Below are 17,328 nucleotides of genomic sequence, written 5' to 3'. Positions count from 1 at the left end.
CAACTTTGAACTTAGAATTTTAGAATGATATTTATCTTTCTCCTATTGGTAAATTACGTAGACAATTTCTCGTTGTTTAGAAGTGCTTTGACATTGGAGAAATAAGAAGTCAAAATGTTCAGCATTGTACAGCACTACCTCAAAAATTTGGGAGGTATGAGCAGATAGACAATTAGACTTTTAAAGAAAGGTGTGGATTAATGAAAGCTCTCCAACTAAAAATGCAAAATTTTACTTTTCTGTTATTTTAACAGTTCCAGAGTACTATTTGTTTTACCAGGTTTACATTTATAAAAACTAAGATTAAAGGCTTGGAATCTAGCTCAATGGCAGAATGCTTGCCTCACATGAGTAAATCCCCAAGTCTGTTGTTTGGCACTGCAGAGAGTATAAATAAATAATTTAAAATAGGATTCTGAAAATTGTTTTTAGTTTTGCATAGTTCCTACGAATGTGATACCCAATTTTAAAGTAAATATTTAGAAACAAATTTAGTTTTATATTACTGATATAGATTAAACTTAGCAACAGAAAATGTGAGCCAAGGCATTTTGAATGTCCCAGTCTTATTTTTTTAAGAGATAACAACAAATCATAACACACTTAAATATAATAAGATAAATCTAAAACCATCACATGGAAGTTGGACAAGGCAAACCAATGACTGTTTCAGTCTTGAACAGCCTCCCCCCCACCACCACCACCTTTCTTTTTCTTTTCTTTTCTTTTCTTTTTTTTTTTTTTTTATTAAGAAAAGCTGAGAACAATTTCAGTTCTCTTTTTAAACAGATTATCATTGAAACTGAGGTATTTGTAGGGTTGTTTCCTTCTAAGTGCTTTACAGAAAGGCTCTGTTCTAAGCTTTCCTCTTTGATTTGTAGATGGCCATTGTTTTATGACCACATGATAGTTTCTCTATGTATGGCTCTATGTCCAAATTCCTCTTTTTACAAGGATGTTAGCTATATGAGATTAAGGCACAACCTAATGACCTCATTTTAACTTGATTATCTCTGTAAAGACCCTGTCTCCAAATAAGGTCATGTCTGCATTCTCAGTTGCCAGAGATCAAGACTGCAATGTAAGGACTTAGGTTGTATGGAAATAAGATTAAAAGCTAATTAAGCAGTGAACTTTTAGGCTAGATGTTTAGTTTGAGATTTGCTAGTAACCTGTTCCTGGAGGAGACGAAAAGAACGGTGACCTACAGGGACCTAGCTGGATTAAGGACACCTTTTGGGTGAGGCTGTAGTGCATTGTAGAGCAAATGCATGCAAAGCTCTGGGTTCCGTCCTCAAAACTGAAAATTAATAAGAGGGTGGGCCCTTTCGGGGGGGGGGGACTCTATCATAAACTTGATTGACTGGCCCCCAAGGGACTTCTAGCCTCTCATGACTCAAGTAAGAAATTGCTTTAAGAAAATATTGCTGTCACTGGAAAACATGGAAAAGTGTATTTTGACTTGATGACCTGGAGAGGGTAGGAAGGGGAGCTCCCCTTTTCTGAGGAATAAAGGAGGGGTGAGGTGGGAGAGGGAGGGAGAGGGAGACTTCAAGGTGAGGAGGGATGGAGCTATATAACCAGGATGTAAAGTGAATGAATGAATGAATGAATGAATGAGTGGATAGTATATTTTGATTGATATGTTTCACGAAGTTTAACTAATTTAGACATTGAGGCAGTAATTGCCTGTTGCTCTACCTGACTATCAGATAAAATTTTAAAGGTGTTTGAAAGTAATATCTCCATAACTAAGGGCAGCAATAACACTAGTAAGTATGAGTTTGAAGGCCATGATCACTTTTACTACTTTGTTTGAATCATTCTAGAAAGGCAATGTAAGATGACTCTGTTCTGCAGCCCATTAACCTTTCCTTTACTTAGCTCCACTTCCTTGTGGCTAAAGTCCAGAATGATCCTCAGCATCCCTGTGTGATTTGAAAGGCAACCAGGCCCCTGAGACTGCACAATACTATCGAAGACTGACCTTCAGATCAAATCTAGGAAATAATGTAAGTGAGACTCTAAATATATTGTATTTCCCTTCAAAGCACAAACGACCTATAAAGTGAACTCAGAAACAGTGCTTTGAATTTGAGTTATATACTTTTTATATTTTTGGGAGAACTACAGGAATCTGTGGCTGTAGCTGATGGGCCAGGAGTTCACAGTGGTTTTCCTGAAAAGTATTATGCAGAATTACTTCTCCACCCCCTCGGTATCTTACAAAAGTCGTTTACTGTAATTTTCTACTTACAAAGCAAGCCTTCATAGCAAAATGAATATTCATATGATTGCATAGGGTTGAGCAACATTGAAATTGCAAATCATTTCATTCAAGGCCACTCTTTCCATAAAAGCATTTTATTAAAGTGTTCATAGTAATCATAAAAAAAAAAAAAAAAAAAAAACCAGAACCACACTCTGAAAAGACATATAATGTAATGTATTGAGCTCACAGGCTGGAGTTATTTTATCTCCTTATTTTAGATAGGCATTTTCCAAAAACAAACTATATCACTGAAGAATGTAAGGCTGTTTCTCTAGAACCTGCCATGCTTAACGTGAAAGCTGTCAACCCAACAGGCTGGAACAGAGCAAGATTATGAGAGCCAAGTGAATACCTCATTCTTCGTGGCCGTGCCCTTGCTGCATGCCGCCATGTGGTACAAGCCTGGGAGGTTTGCACTGTGATAGCTAATGAAGCGCTTCCTTTGTATCACACTGACCAGAGCTCTGATTTGAAGCCTGTATATAATGCTACTGAGAGCTCACAATAGCAGCCTTTGTTCTCACCAGCAAAGGCTGTTTCTTGTCCTTGCCCTGGCTGCATCTCATGCACCAAACTTGCTTGACCCTCTCTCTGTTTGCTAAGAAGTGCAGACCTAAGTCATTAAATCCAATCCTATTACTTCTTAAGATTGCTTTTGCTTTTGTCTGCTCCTTTCTTATGACAGCATCCTCCCAGATACCCAAAACATGTAATTTTGTGGCCACTTGGAGATAACAGGCCTGGAGTAAAAGTCATTGCCCTCCCAATATCACTCCTCTGTGTCAGGGTAAAGCAGTTAACATTATCGTAACAAGCAGAAGAAAGAACTGCGTAGCATTCAAAGAACCGAAATTCACACACTATATGATGCAAAGTGTAACTAGAAAACAGTGAATACTACCCTCTTGTTATACTTTTTACATATTATTCTCCTTCTCTTGTGGACTGTGGCCCCTCCCTTTTTAATTCGACTATCATTAAATTGTGTATCTAATGCATGCTTTTCATGAATGACTTATAGGACTATGAATCATCAGTATCACGGAACTCTATAAAGCACACGTATTGGGTAGGCTGAAAACAAGTAGAAAATGTTTAAATGAGAACTCACCAAAATCTGTGGTTGTAAGAGGACAGAATTGGGATCAACTTCTTCACTCATGCCGATGTTTTCCAAGCCTTGTAACGCAATAGCAGCATCAGCAACATACTTAGGGCAAAGCTGAGTGCTGAGACAACATAGACTGCAGCTTTCTACCCACAAACATAGTGGTTGCTGTGGTCATCACTTCCATCACGATACCACAGTAGTCCTGAACAGAGCATCTGATGACAGGGATTCTCTTATTCGAGGCTTGGAGTAGTTAAAATCATAACCATGTCTTTGTGAATTGGGGATGAAAGCAAACAGTCTAAAAACAGACAACAGAAATCTTCTCACAGTTCTAGGAACTGAGGGCTTCATGGGTCAACCTTACAGAAGAGTCGATATATAGTGAGGCCCCATTTGCTGCTGCAGAAGCTGTGCTTACTTCCTGTGTCCTCATGTACTGGGAAGGCAACGCCGCTCTCTGACCTTTGGCATAATGGCACTGGAAAAAATCACGAAGTCTTTGACTTATAACTCCACCTCCTTTTACCATCACATTGGGAGTGCTTCTTTAAGATTTGAAACTTTGGAGACTATGAACATTCAGACAAGAGCATATAGGCTGCTCTCTTATGAGGTTTATAGTCTTTAAAACTGTTTTCCTTTTCTGAGTTCTACGTGTTAAATCAAATTTCTATGTAGCCTAGAAACTATCTCCAAAGTATTAGCAAAATTACACATATAAAAATGCTTTGAATAGTCAATAACAGTAAGTATACATGGAAAAAACATACATGAAGTGATTAAAACATACAAACTCGTGCAGTCCTGCTACCATGGCATTTCTTTTGTCTTCATACACTTTTGGCTTTTCAGATTCCCCAATTTTTGTTCAATTGTCAAGTGTATATGTCACTAGACCTCAATGACCAGAAAAGCAGAGTCACAATGTCAACCCTCATTTCAAGAGCACAGGCAGAATTCTCTACTCTCCTTAGCTTAGAATTCATATGTCAGCTGTGTAACTTGTGTATAAACACTATCTCTACATAATATCCACTGTTGATGTCCTCCTTTCTTAAATATTTAATTTAAAATGTTTAATATTTGATTAAGAAAAATGGTACTAGTGAATAGATCATATTTGATAATAATATAATTACATATGAGAAACAGTATCATAGTGTGTTTATTATTATAACCATAAAATTTAATGACAGCATCTATGTATTTGTACCTGAACGATCATATTTTCTGTAGGAGCTGAGTTACTTCTCTTTGTTCTATATTAAGGACTGAACATCAGTGAATTCTAATGAAAATGTATCTGAAGTAAAACGAGTCCCTGTTTGTTGAGTGGTTTAGAAGATACACCAAACTAAAAAATATTTTTGATTGTAATATATTGGCTGCTCCTTTATGCATTTTATAGTCTTTAAATTGGCTTTCCTTTTCTGATTTCTACATTTCACACTTAGCTTCTACCTAGCCTATAAACTTCAATCCAAAGTATTAGAAAAATTACATGTATAAAAATGCTTGGAATAGTCAATATTGACAGTCAAACACTACACAACTGGGAGCTGGGGCAATGACTCAGCCACTAAGGGAACTTGCTATTGTTCCAGAGGACTTGAGTTCAGTTCTCGTCACCCATGGAGGGGAGTCCACAAGTGCCTACTTTTAAGCATCAGGGGATCTAACACCCTCTTCTAGCCTCCAAGGACACCTGCACATACATACGTACACACACACACACACACGCAAACATTACATCTTTTAAAACTAAAAATATGCATTTTCCCAATTTTTCAAAGACTGCAGGTGAGTTCTCATTTGTTCCACGTTGTTTCACCTAAATCATACAAAATAACTGACTGTGTTAGAGGAAGCATCCACTTTACATCTCCCAAGCATTTTGGAACAAAATGATTAATTAAATAAAACAAATTCCCTGTAATGTGGGCATACAGTTCAGACAATTGATGCTGGAGTTCCAAATTGCCATGTCATTGGACTCTCGGGATTTATACTATTTTCTCAGTGATTTGGTGTCATTCCCGGTCCCCACATACCATAATGCACCATTATGGCTTACTGGCTTATGAAGATCATGTTTTTATGACACTCAGAATGGAACACTATCAAAAGAATATCCAGCACTATATTTTCACTTAATAACCTATAAAAGAGATAGACATCTGAACCTTGAACTTACAGAAACTGATTCCCTCTACTTTTTCTTATGTGTCATTATATATCTAATCTGTGTGTGTGTGTGTGTGTGTGTGTGTGTGTGTGTGTGAATTGTTACCTAAGGAAGCTGTTTTAGTTATGGTTTTGTTGCACGGCAACTCCTATAAAGGAAACCATTTAATTTGGACTGACTTACAGTTTCAGAGGCTTAGTCCATTGTCATCATGTTGGAGAGCACGAAAGTGGCAGACATGGTGCTGCAGAAGGAGCTGAGAGCTCTACACCTTGATGAGCAGGCAGCAGAAGGAGACTGTCTGCCACAGTGCGCATACGTTGAGCATGTAAGAAAGAGGGTCCTAGAAATCTACAAGTAGAACGATATGATAGGCAGATTTGGGCCCAGGGGTCCCGCTCAAACTAAGGCACCAGCCAAGGACAATACAGGAGGTAAACTTTAAACCCCTTCCCAGATCTAGCCAATGGTCAGAATATTCTCCACAGTTGAGTGGAGAGTGTGATATGACTTTCTCACGTACTCTGGTGCCTCACATTTGACCATGTCCCCTGGAGGGGGAGACCTGGTGGCACTCAGAGGAAGGACAGCAGGTAGCCAAGAAGAGACTTGATACCCTATGAGAATATATAGGGGGAGGTAATCCCCCTCAGGAACAGTCATAGGGGAGGGGAATAATGGGAAAAGGGGGGGGGGGGGAGGAATGGGAGGATACAAGGGATGGGATAAACATTGAGATGTAACAAGAATAAATTAATAAAAAAAAAAGTCGAAGAAAAAAAAAAAAAAGAACTCAAAGCCCACCTCCACAGGGCCACCCCTCTTTACAGTACCACGCCCTGTGGCCAAGCATGCAAACACATGAGTCAGGGGGTCGGGGGGGGGGGGCGGCATTCCTATTCAAACTGCCTCATAAGGTTTCTTCAAACTGTTTTCGAGGACATCCATCACATCCGTTCTCTCGCACTCTCGAAATGATACACATAGTTTTCACCATTCATCTTAAAATTTAAATCACTCTTAAATATCTCAAGGAGGTCATACAAAAACTCTGCTTCTGGGCCCATGCCTATGATTTGCTGTTATTGGGGCGCTTGGTTGCCTGTCTTTTATATAGCCTTAAAGGAAGAAGATATGTTTCTGTAGACTCAGTATCTTCCTAGTCCATCATTAACACCATAATTATTTTCTAAGTGAAAATAATTCAGTAATTCAGTGTTTATATATATATGATGCAATCTAGGTAATCATTATTGAAAACAATAGAAAATAGAAAAAATGAAAACAAATACAGTACATCACTAGATCACTAGCTTGTCTCTTTAAGCTCTAGTATTTTGTTTGATCTTAGAAAAGCCAAATGCATTACATCCCTGGCTTTCTTTGTCTGTTTTGGCAGTAATACTATTAGCGTTCTTTGGGAGATTGTTTTAGTAAGACCTTTCTTTCCTGAAACTGCGGAGGCCTATTTCAATCAACCTGCTCCTTACCAGATGTTTTTCTACCACATCCTTTAGCATGACTTAAAAATCCAACACATCCAGCTTTTTTGGATGAGTTGTGCCACATGCATGAGTTATGTGTGTTAGTCACAGAGCAATGCCTCTGTGTGACTTCACTGGGACAGTTCATGGAAATATAGATGCACAGATGGCAGAAACATAGTTGTAGGGTTGAAGAAATTGAGTATGCTTACCTCATCCTCTGCTTTATAGAGAGTGTTGAAACGATTTTCGGCTCACATGGAACTGCTTTCTAATAGTTTGTAATTTTCCAACAGATGATGAGATCCTTAAGAAAAGGCTTAATTTACAAGTAATAATTGTCTGTTTTGTTTTGTTTTGTTTTTGTTTCTTGTTTGTTTGATTGTTGGTTTCTGAGACAGAGTTTCTCTGTGTAACAGCCCTGGCTATCCTGGAACTCCCTCTATAGACCAGGCTGGCCTTGAATTCAAGGAGATCCGCTGCCTCTGCTTCCATAGGTAATGTGCCTTATAGGAAGTGTGATTCCTTCACGTGCCCTTTACTGTTTACTTCTGTCACTCACAACCCCCTCACCTCGTACTGGCTGATTAAATACGGATGTTGCCTTCTAGCTATCTGACATAAACTAGTTTCTCCTTATGATGTTATTTTCTTCTTGTGCTTTTTCTGGTTATTTCTGCCATCCCTGAAGAGAGCAGAGGTTTTATGGGTGGAGTCTCATTTCCTGACCATTTGTATAATTCTTCAACTATAACTACATATAAGGAAAGGGTGAAAATTATAAATAAGATAAAGTCCTTATATTTTGTAAGTTGTGAAAGAGGAGTCTACATAATTGTAATTCAGTAATTGGAATTGTGCACCCATTTAATCTATGCCCATATTTTCCTACTCTAATATCTTCTAAAAAGAAAGCTTCTGCTTGTAGGAATATGAGATCTTTCCCACATCTCAGCAAATAATTCATAGTAATAAGACCAGCTCTAGAGCTGGGAGGTGGTGGTTAATCCCAGCACTGAGGAGGTAGGAGCAAGTAGAAGTTGGAGGCCAGCCTGGTCTACAGAGTGAGATCCAGGACAGCCAGGGCTACACAGAGAAACCCTTTCTCAGAAACAGAGGCAAACAAAACAAAACAAAACAAAAAACAAACCTGTAATGCACTAGGTTATGTTGCTTTACTGACAGTTTCACAGGCTATGAGTATATTGTCTTAGATGTTTCCCCATGTCTTCAAAAGGTGGCATGCTCTTAAGATACAACTACAACTAAAACCTTCATTTTCCACATATCTATTTGTAGAGTAGAATTAGAAGATGCCCTCCCAAGCCTCCACTACGACTTTCTACTGTACACTTCTTTTAGAAGAGGTAATATGTTTGTGCATCATTTTTTTTGTTGTTATAATATAAATACTTCACAACATTAGTTCAGCATCTCTATGTGCCAGGCAATGGGAACAGGCATCAGCGTGGGTTTAACTGAGAGTTTCTTTTCTTAAGGAGCAGGTACTCAGACTTCACTGTCTTGACAGATTATGACAGGCAGTTGAATACCTATTACAGAACTAGAAATGGGATTTGGTGTCAGAGAGGGATCATTAACTGAGCAATTACCCAGAAGTTTCACAGAAACCCCTAAGGAAGATAGATCAGTAAGAATACCTTCAATGATTTCTTTTATTGTCCCAAATATTCATTTGTGACACCATAGTGCTTTAAGCCTTTTTAAACCCTCATGATCTTATTTGACACCTGTATTTCAATATTATATAACCACAGCTTGTCTGATTTCTGCCCTCTTTTCCCTCTTGAAGCTATATCATTTACTCAACTTAACGCTAAATTTATAGCTTATAGCATGGAAATATATATACAGAAAATGTTAATGAAGTTTCTAAATGCTGAAATGTTCACTATGAACTAGGTGTGGTGGTGCACCCTTAGAATCTCAACTCCAACAACAGTTTTTATAAGTAAATATCCAAACAGAATATGATGAGATACACTAATTTGATTCAGACGTGCTGATGAGCGTCAGTGGGAAATATTTTTAAAATCTGTTAATAAAGCCACTGTAGAGAATAGCAAGCCATATGGGCAGGAAAAACACTCTTACTCATAAGATGTAATAAGCTTTTATTTGATCTGTGGTATTTCAGACAACGTTCATCAAATGCAGCATGGCCTGATGCCATGCCCAAAGCAATGCGCACATGCGTGTGTTATAACCAAAGAGCAGTGAAGTCACGTGATGTAACGCCAAAGAGCACCGCCAGAAACACCTCAGAATCTTTACACATTTGGTTTTGAATTCATATTGACTCGTAGAGCGTTCTAAAAATCTTGCTTTTCATAAATTTTTCACAACTCCCATATTCATTCATGTGACATCATATTGGGTAGCAGCCTGATGTTTAAGGAGCTGGGAGACGGCTTAATGAAGTGGAGATTGGTGTGGGACAGATTTAACCTTAAAAACTAGGAAGAACAATATTGAATAACTGTCTAAAGTACAAATATCAATAGAGAGATAGATAGGTGATAGACGATTGATAAGTAGATGGTAGATAGATGACAGATTGATAGATGATATATAGATTGACTGATAGAGAAATAGATGATAGATAGATATAGATGATCAATCAATAGATACATTAGATATGATTGGTTATAATATTATTATAATCTATTATTATGATTGTAGATATGGTTGATAGATTGACATGTACAGATAAATATGATGATATATTGATACATATAGATAGACAGACATATAGATAGATAAATACATTGTATTTAGATGATGTGTAGGTAGAGAAATGGTAGGTAAATAAGTCATAATGACAAATAGTAGATATTTATTCCTCACAAGAAATTTTTAAATAACTTGTAATTTTAAAATATTCTGATAAATACACAGAGACTTACAAGATTACTTTAGAATACTCAATTTTCATTGAGATGTAACAAGAATAAATTAATAAAAAAAAAAAAGAAAAGAAAAAAAAAAAAAAGAAAAAAAAGAAAAAATAAAATAATAAAACTCTCTCATAGACACACAGAATACTCAATTTTAATCTACAGGATACTTTAGAAAATTTAAATACTTGTTAACATTTGAACAAAATTCTAAAAACGATGAAATTTCATCCAAAGAAAGAGACCTTTCAAGGAAGCAAAGGTGTAAAACGGAAAAGATATGAAAGTGTTTAGGGAAATGGCAAACACTTCAACTTCCTAGACTTGGTGAAGCAACTCATAAGGGAGAGGAAGGAGCCAGGAAAGAAGACAGAGGCTAAAGACTTGGTTCAGTCAACACTGGCATTTAATAAAATGCATTCTGCTTTCTAACCTTGGCATACAAAGCTTTGAATGCAGGTTGCATGTCCCGTGCAGCTGCCAGAAGAAACAAACTGAAAAACCTTCACAATACCAGACAGGCACGGTGTACACACCTTGCTTTGGAAGATAGAAAACACAAATTGTAGGAATCACTTTATCAGGACCTGAGAAATAGCTCAAAAAATGATTTATAATCCCAGGTTCTGCTATGCTGAAGACAAAAACGTTCATGTGACTCTTAAAGGCATATTAAACAAGGTTTGTGACATAGTGGTTCTCTAAGCTATGAGTGTTCATGGGAGGAGAATCCTTTAGATCCAATCTGAAAGCTAAGAGTTTGAAATAATATTCGTAAAGCTATTGAAATGTCAACTTAGTAAGCATCTCTAGGTTTGGGGACTCCGTGACACAGCTTCCATTAGGTTGTCATATGTGATGAGGTGAAACTTTGCAGTGATGCTGCTGTTTGGGAGTCACAGACACATCTGTAACTATCCTGGACCCCTGTTCTGTAAGCAAGCCCAAAAACTCATTGGTTTTACAAAAAGGAAACAAGAGGATCTTCATAAATGCATAAAAATCTTCTCAATTGTTTATCGTAATGTATAAACAGATACTTACTGTTTATAAAAGGGCTACATCAACAAGTAAACACCTTCTGGATACATGGTTTCGTTATATCACTAGCATTCCTTCGTATAGATACTTTTCTATTGGTTGATTGAACATTTACATGCAGTAACAAGAGTTGATTCATGAAGAGAATTTAAAGAACTACACCGTATACGCATTAGCATATGATTCTGACTAGTGTGAAGGCATATTATTTATACACAACTCAACACAGGAGCAAAGAACTTCTCCAATGCCTTCTTCACATTCAGATCTGTAGTATCTGTTTTAGGAAGCATATAGACTTGCTTTAACAATGTACAGCATTCTAGAGATTCTTGCCAAGTGATGGCACAAACCACACTTAAATAGGAAAAATGAAAGGTGTAACTCAGGGACATAGTATTTCAGAGAGCCAGTTATGTAATCCAGTGGCAGGCCTGTTGAAAAACCAGCATGGACCAGATGGATCCTGTCAGGGCCCAAAGAAGCAGAGGGTTCTAGCAAATTCTTAATTTCATGAAAGAAGAACAGCATGTTGTTAACTCGTGCATGACCAGGCCTATTCCATAAATGAGAAACTGGAAGGTAATTTCAATTGCACCTTAAATGTAATTGATGAAAATTCAGCTAAATATATTTTGTAAGTTCCCCTGTTGTGTCATATATACAAGAACTAATCCAATTGTGCCATGACTTTTTAAAGTAATCCAATCCAGGCATGGTAGTGCACATCTGTAATCCCAGCAGTTGGGGACCCAGAGGCAGGAGGATATCTGTGAATTTGAGGCTGGCCTGGTCTACAAAGCGAGTCCAGGACAGCCGAGGCTACATAGAGAAAACTGTCTTGAAAAACAAAAACAAAAACAAAAACAGAAAAGAAAATAAAAAGAAAGAAAAGTAATCCAAAATGCTCCATCATATTGAAATAGTTTTTAAGATTGATATTCATAAACATTTAACATTATAAATTAAAGGAAAACAAATTTCTACATTCTTGGTCTATTTTTAATTCTTGGACACCAAATTACAGAATAATTTCAGACCATAAAACTCCATAAATCTTAAGAATTTATAGTGACCTGTGATCATTGCTGAAATAAAGATTAATGGCCAATATGAGAAAACCATTATACATTAAGCCAACCCTAGGCCCTATAAATGTATATTCTCTAGGGAATTTTAAAACTATTTTTGACTTTAAAATAGATAAGAATTCTAAGATACCATAAGCATTGTCTTCTTAATCCCATTCCTCATTCTCTTCAGCAAATCCTAGAAGCCAATCCACTTGGCTAATAACCTGTGAACTATTGTGCTTGGCTGGGATCCTAATGTGTCTATAAACAGTAAAGACGTGTAACACTGAAAAGGGGGACCAACTGTTTAATGTGTTTATAAGGCTCACAACATTTTGTATATAATAGGATATCAAAGCCTTGAGTTTCCAATAGGGTTTTGGTTGTGGGATGAGTTGATGTGTTGTCGGGGGAGGGGAGCAGGATTACCTTTAGCAGAGGCTGCCCTTGAACTCACTACATAGCTAAACATAACATTGAACCCCTAACCTTCTATGATTGCTTCCCAAGTACTAGGATTCTAGGCAGGGACCACCACACCTAGGTAGTGCCAATGTAGTAATTATAAAAGTTTTTAAATGTCATAAACAATAATAGTTAGCAAATAATTCTATTAAAACAGGACGTCCGTTTTTTTTTTTTTTTTTTTTTTTTTTTTTTTTTTTTTTTTTTTTTTTAGCATGAATTGTTCTACCAGATGTAGAATTTTAACATCCGGATTTTAAATTCACTGCCATGGCATTGCTAGTATCATATGGTTAACTGTTGCTCTGTACAGCACTAAGCCGGACTCAACAGTGGATATTAACCAGAGCCCAACAGAATCACAGAATGAATTTACATTAGAACAAGGTTTTAACAGCAGAGAATAAAAAGATAAATGCTGTCACAATCCATCACTGTACAATCTGGAAATGTAAGAAGGCACTGTGATTCCCACTTTTGGCCACAGGGTATGGGGCAACACTGACAGGCACAGAGGCCTTTGAGAAAATCTATTTTCTTCCATTACCTTCATGAATTAGGAATTTTCTCAGTCCTCTCTTTAAAGAGCCTCCTGTTCGTTTCCAATAAAATACTCTCTAACTTAAACAAGACATCAACAGAATGTCCTTTGAAAATAAAGTATTCATTCTTATAGGGACTTAAATTTTTTTTTTTTTTTTGTTTATAAGTGTTGTAGTTTAAATTTGCTTGCATACACATAGTTCACAAAAATTTTAGAAAGTGCCTACTATGCGTTCCTATCTATTATCAGTCAGGATACATACAGTAAACAAAGAAGCATAATCTAAGTGACTACCGTGTGGGCTGCAACACAGCAGCAGCACTAGGTGCGAACTCTGTGGCCGTTCTGTGGCAGTCCTGAATGCCTTCATCAAATCCCCCCATTTGAGCACCATTACTCAAGTGTGAAATTTGCTGTCCTGGTGAATTTCCCAAAGTAGTAAAGCTTACCCAACAAAACCGTGAACATGTTTTCAAGTTTGTTAATGTGCACTTATCCAAAATCAGCTGTGCATTTCTACATCTTGTTAAACAGAATGCCTTGATCAACGTTAACGTATCCCAACATCTCCACTCCATCATCTTGAACATGGGCTTTTCAGCTGTGCTAAAGTTCTGTGATTATCCTCAGAAGCATGACTCATGCACAATAGTATGCAATCTCTGAGCTACCCCAGCTGCCACACTTCTCAGTATTCTCACCGTGTTTTTTTTTTTTTTTTTTTCAATTTCTTTCTTCATACTGCATGCTTTTAAATCCTCCCATCTCTGCACGTATGGGTCATTTTTATTGTCTCAGTATTCTGTTTAATCTACTACAAGCAGGTTAACTGCACTGCCTAAGTTGTCCCCAAAATGATTTAGCGTCTAGCATGTAGCAAATATATGCATATATTTTTTATTAGAGGAATAAGATTGTGTGCAAGAAGACACAAGGCACACCACTGGTTCAAACTACAGGGTCACTCGGCTGTTGGTTCACATTTGGCCTCTGGTTTGCAAATAGCTGTGTTTGACAGTTTAGTGACCAATTCAGTAAATTATTTCCTACATATGAATTTTTATAAGCAACAGAAATGAAAAGATAGCATCATTGTTGCCAAGGAGAATTGATTCACATGTAAATTAGCATAAACTTGAGTTAGTTTTGAAGCCAATAGATAAAATAAATCATAATTCTGTAGATGTGTAAAATAGCAATGACACAGTGAAGAAAGGATTATTTTTAGTAACTGTTTCTAAAATAATTTATACATGCATATATAAAACAAAACACTTTCTTCTCACTTCATGTCATATACATCAATAACCTCTAAACAGATCATAGATACATTGACCTTACATGAGATCTAAAGCAACACATGGGATCCAATGAAGGCATGGGGAAGTGCTTGTAGACTGAGTGGGCATGTATTAGAAATTTAGTTATTAGATACCATAAACTTTTAAAAGTGAAAAATATAAAACACATTCATTAACTGAACTCTATCATAGTTAAAGAATGTTCCCTCTTTAAGAAAATGAAAGACACAGGCTAGAAGACTTTAAGTGTAAATGCAAATTGGTAAAAGTAAAATCTGTACTGATTAAATGACTTATATATAGAACTCATTAATAATCGTATGCCTTAATAAATAAATACAGACTCATCAGAACTGAGAACAGCATTCAAATTACCTTCCCAAGCAGTATGCGGAAAGTTCAAATAACCAGATGAAAATATTTTCCAAATTATTAAAAATATGAACAGTAAAACAATAGTGGTCTCTATACTTTGATTCTGAAGACTAAAATAAAAAATTGTGACACTGGAGGCTGAAAAGAGTGTTTATCAGTTAAGAGACTCTGCTTCCCTTGCAAAGGAGCTGGATTCAGGTCCCATCATCCACCTGGAAGCTCACCACAACTGTAACTTCAGTACCAGGGATCCACCATCTCTTCTGACCTCCCTGAGCACTAAATACACAGAGTATACATACATACATGTAGGCAAAACACACATATTGATAACGTAAAAAGAAATAAGTAGTTCTGATACTACAAAGTATTTTCATGCTACAAAACAAATCTCTCAGAAATTAGTGTTGACTATGAAACCTTTTTTTAGCAATCTTAGAATCATGTAGCTGACTTTTAGATAATTAAATATGCAGGAATTTCATAGCTAGGTATTTAGCTAAGACAAAAAACCTATTTCCACACAAGTACTCACCCGTTTGTAATGGCTTTGTGCTCATAATATTGTCTACAATCCCAAACAACAAGCAATCGAAATGTCTATCAGTCTCTAGATGTGTATATCCATATCCTGGATTCTGATTCAGCAAAATAAATACTGAAGATGCTATAATCTGGTTCAATATCAAAAATATTTTCCTGAGTAAAAGGACTCAGGTCCAAAAGAAAACATAACATATAATTTCAGTCACAAGAAACTACAAAAATATTGACAGATAGGTCAATGAGGGAAGGGGATAACTGTAGGCACGCTAAGGAACTTTCTAGTATAAAGATGTCCATATGATGCAACTTTGGCAGTTGTCACAGGACTTGATATGCTATCAAAACTTATCAGCTAACACATTTTTTAACTGGTGAATTTGGTTCTGTGTTAGTTAGAACTGATTGAAGCTAATCTGGTTTAGACCATAGCAATACTTTATTACGCTACCAGTGAAATGTTGGTGAGAACTATGAAAATAACTGGTGGTTTAATGAGAATGTTCCCCAGGGGCCCAGGTGATTCACTTGGATTCCTAGGAATCCAGTCTTCTGGGAGTAGGCCTGCAGAGCTATATTAATGCCTACTGGATGCTGCATCCAAAACTATGACCTGTAGCTCTACAGTCTCTCAAATATGCCTGTATCTCCGTTTATAATAATTCCTTCCTTCTTTTCAACAAGATTTATTCTACCAAGCTTTGGTCAGGAGGAAAAAAACCAAGTTTCTGATTCTGCAATAAGTCAAACATGTTTTCGTCTCCTCCACGCCCCCTCCATCTTAGACACTTGTTAATTAAATAGAAAATGTTCAATCCTTCATCCTCAGGAAGAAAAGCATAGAAAACAGTTCCCTTACTTGCCTACAGAGTCTTTGGTTTTAACCCTAACATATTTCCTAGCCTCTTTTTCATGTCAGGCCCTGGCTAGGGACAGGTGACCCCCAGCGAAAGGGGTAAGTTACAATAAGTCCACTGACCTTCCTCTCCTCTTTCTGATATCATCTGAGCTGTCACCAAAACATAAAAGCAGATTAAAGAGTTGCCGTAATCTAGCTAAAACCCCGTTATGACCAATTGTAATAGATGTTTGTGAAATTATTCAGAATAATACTATTTGCCAAGATTTAAATAACAGGATCTTATTAATAAAATTAATTAATGACTAATTAACACATGTATTTAAAATTAATTAACAAGCATAATTAGTAAATTAATTAACAAATGTAAATGACTACACAGAAAAATATAACATACATTTAAAAAATGAGATGGAATCATAAACTGGAGAAAATTTTATGATGCAGCTGGTGTTTTTTAGGCAAGAGTAGTTGGTAACACTGTGACTACATAGCTGGGACATAGGAAAAGGGATTTTGTCAACCACTACTTACTCCCATCCACTAAGGCAATTACAAAGAGTAGAAGTCAATGGACTAAGAGAGAGATCTGCCTGTTCTACATGTTACCCAAAAGTTTTCCAGTAAAATACATAGTCTATACATCCGATTTATAATGTTCCTCAAAGGCACTTGTCTGAAAGATTTGGTTACCAGCCAGTGGCACTATGGGTAGTTGGTAGAATCTTTAGACAGTGGGATCAGTGGTAGGCAGCAGCTAGATCATTGGAGTCATAGCCTAGAAATGGCTCTCTCTCTCTCTCTCTCTCTCTCTCTCTCTCTCTCTCTCTCTCTCTCTCTCTCTCTCTCTCCCTCTCTCTCTCTCGCTGTCTCTCTCTCTCTCCTTCCTGGATGCCCCCAGGTGAGCAGCTTTCTCTGCCATGTGTTACCACCATAATACACTGTATTGCTACAGTTTTGAAGTGACATGATCAAGTAGCCATAAGCTGCCTTCTCTGAAGCCACAACTCAAAATATAATTTTCCTCTTTCTAAGTTGATTATTTCAGGCACTTTTCTGTAACAATGGAAACTCAATACACTTAGTTACAGTCAATTGAATCTTAGTATTGTATGTTTCTGTGTTTGAAATGAGATTACTTATCTCATCCTGCC

This window comes from Acomys russatus, chromosome 27 (assembly GCF_903995435.1).
Source record: "Acomys russatus chromosome 27, mAcoRus1.1, whole genome shotgun sequence".
In the NCBI taxonomy this organism is placed as follows: domain Eukaryota; kingdom Metazoa; phylum Chordata; class Mammalia; order Rodentia; family Muridae; genus Acomys; species Acomys russatus.
This window is presented reverse-complemented; position numbering follows the sequence as displayed.